Genomic DNA, 3,369 nt, shown 5'->3' with positions numbered 1-3,369 from the left:
CTTCTTCCTTCTCTGCACCCCTGACTTGTGCACCTGCCCCTGATGCCCAGCTTTGGCCTGCGTGCAAGTCAGCTGGCTGAGGCTTTTGTGGCCCTTCACTGTTCACGGTCTCACCGCTCCCATCCCGTTGCCAACGGGCAATGGTTCGCTTTGCCTTCCTTCTCCATCCAGGCCCAGAGAGTCAGGTTGGCACTGATCCTGTTTTCACAGGTCAGAGGTTGTCGGGAAGCCTCAGGACCGACCCCCTTGGCCCAGGTTCCTCCCTCCAGCGTGGCTGGGATACGAACATGGAGGAAGTCGTGCCAGTTAAAATGGCTGTCAAGCTGTTGGCTGGCAAGAGGCGGACAGACACACACTCAGACAGGCGGGAAGACAGGCAGGCAGAGAAACCCGTAGAAAGAAGAGCCTCACACGCCCTACAAACTTGGCCAGCTTTTCTTTCTGCGGCACTGTACCTTTCCACCTCATTCTAGAAATATTACATTTCAACGTGGCGAGCTTGCAGCCCTCGAGCCCCAGGGAAGAAAGGAAAAAAAGGCTGTTCTGCGTTTATTTTACGTGAAGGAGGAGCTGGGAGGTGGGAAAATGCAAGAAGGAAGGAAGGAAGCAAGGAGGGAAGGAAAGGAGGAAAGAAGGGTGAAAAGAAAAAGGTACATAAAGTAGATCACAGCTTATACTCTCCTCGACACTGAGTAATGAAAGGAGTTTATTAAGCAAATGAGGGGATTCCTTTAAGCAAACCGGCTGTTTGTAGTATCCGTATCCTAGCTAGCTAAGGGCACCTTTGGGGGGGGGGGGGTTTAATAAGTGACAACAGTCTTTCATACCTATAATCTCCACGGCATTGCACCTAGCTAGGGTGCTTGGAGGGCAGGCCCCTTTACTGAAATTTAGGGCATGCATCCTGTACAGGGTGGCCTCCTGGAACGACACGGAGGAATGGAATGGAATGGAACGGAATGACACGAGCCACCAGGGTCTTCAGATTCCTGGTTCTCAATATCATTGCTCTACCTTTCCTCACAGTGACGCCACCAAGGACATACATGAGTGGAATGAGGGGGGGCGGGGGGACCAGGGTCGCTGAGCTCCGGCTTCCACAAGAGCTCTCGCTCCGTGTAAACGTTCTGGCGTGATGCTAGAAGCGACGCTCATGCGTAATAACTCCATTTATCAAATGGGGTTTGACTGACTCTAAGTCAGATGCTCTGCCAGGTACTTAATATGGATTATCTCTGGTTTGTGTGGGTTCTACTTTATATTACCTTTTTAACAACGTACTTGAGGTAGGTCCTTGTCATGGTTGATTTGACGTGTCTGATCGGGCTAAGGGATGCCCCGATAGTTGGTAAAACGTGGTTCTGGACACGTCTGGGAGGGGGTCCCTGGAAGGGGCTAGCATTTGAATCCGGAGACTGAGTAAAGAGGAAAGCTCTCATCAGTGTGGCCGGGTGTCATCCAATCCACCAGGGACAATCCACTGAATAGAACAAAAGGGCAGAGGAAGGACACAAGGGCAAATTCTCTTGCTCTCTCTGCCTGAGCTGAGACATCTATCTTCTTCTGCCCTCAGACACTGGCCCTCCTATTTCTTGGGCTTTCAGACTAGACCAGGATGTACACCATCAGCCTCCTGATTCCCAGTCCTTGGACTAAATTCTACTACCGGCTTTCCTGGGTCTCCAGCCTGCAGGTGGCAGATCATGGGACTTCTTGGTGTCCATAATGGTGTGATAATTCCTGTAATAAAGCTCCTCATTTCTATGTATCTGTAGCTATCTACCTGCCTATCTATCTAATCCTATTGGTTCTGTTTCTCTGAAGAACCTAACACAGTCTTATTATTGTTACCTTTGTTTTACGACTGAAGAAACTACATAACATACAGATTAAGGCTGGCAAAGAAGGAAGGCCGCATTCAGATTCAGGCAGCCTGGCTCCAGAGCCCAGGCTCCACACCACCAGACCGGTCTCTTTAGATTTTTTTTTTTAATGTTTTATTTTATTTAGGGAGACACAGAATCTGAAACAGGCTCCAGGCTCTGAGCTGTCAGCACAGGGCCTGATGCAGGGCTCGAACTCACAGAGTGCAAGATCATGACCTGAGCCGAAGCCGGATGCTCAACCGACTGAGCCACCCAGGCGCCCCAGGCCTCTTGAGAGGGAAGACGCAGGCACATAGAAAGTGCTAGAAGAGCTCCTGGTATCTAATGGGTGCAATTGTGTAAAGGCTCTTTGTTTTATATGTTAAAAGCTTCCCGGGATGATGTAAGTCTTCACTGGGCCACAATTTAAAGGAGCCTGTCCGTGGTTTCCTGTATTTACCCATCAATCACTCATTGATTGTCCATTGTGTGTATATTGTGTGTATCCATTGTCTTAGGACCTGAAGGGATTACAAAAGACCTAGGAACGAAGGGCAAGGCTCACGGGAGTGAGTGAACAACAATGCAAGGTGATGAATGATTGCGTTTCACAATGGATACCATGAACACTGTGTCACGATACAGTGAGAATTTAGCAAGGAGAGTGAGCCCTTCTGGAGGGGGCGGGCCCTGAACAAGATGTCAATAGCCCCACGTAAAGGAGCAAAGCGGAAGGAACATTTGTTTGCTGCATATGGGCTCACTTTGCTGGTCCCCAGAGAGCCGATGTGGTCAAGCAGCTTCTTCTCCCGAGGGGACAGCCTGATCCCTGCCCAGGGTACTAGGAGAGCGCAGGGCGCAGGATCCGACCTCTGTGGAGAGTGGGGAGGGCTTCCTGGAGGCGGTTACTGCGGGACAGAGGAGTTAACAGAGTGTGAAAGCAAGGGGAGGGCTGGGCAGGTAGGGGAGCTCATGCAAAGGCCGAGAAGGGTGGGCTTCAGTTAGTCAGGGCAGGTTGAGGGAGCACCTTTGATTGTGATAAAGACATTTTCATAGAGAAACGATTCACCTGAAAGGTACAGGGTCTCACCAGCTCTTTCCAAAGGGGGAACTAGACTGAAGCAGATCCCAACTCCTCAGAGAGCTGTGACGTCATCCCAAACACCCCCACGTTCGTACCCGGGGGATAAAACCAGAGCTGCCCCCAGCCGCTTCTCCACCGCTGGCTCCCTAGGGGGGAACAGGATGCCCAGACCCCAAGCTGCTGAGTGTGGGTTTGCAAACTCCTCCCCGGTGTAATCTGAGAGGGTCCCTCGTCCCTGAAGCATAGGGCAGCCAGAGAGGGAAGAAAAAGGCAGCCCCTCCGGTCAGGAGGTGGCAGTTGTAATCAGCAAGAGAGCTTATATGTGAGGCTTGTGTTGGGCGGCAAGATGGGTCGATCCCACACCCGCCCGCCAAAGTCTCTCTAGGAGCCTTGGCTGAGGTCAGTCACATACGCTGGGCA

The sequence above is a fragment of the Panthera tigris genome, chromosome F3 (genome assembly GCF_018350195.1).
Source record: "Panthera tigris isolate Pti1 chromosome F3, P.tigris_Pti1_mat1.1, whole genome shotgun sequence".
NCBI lineage: Eukaryota > Metazoa > Chordata > Mammalia > Carnivora > Felidae > Panthera > Panthera tigris.
The sequence above is the reverse complement of the archived record's forward strand: the minus strand, read 5'-3'. Positions refer to the sequence as shown.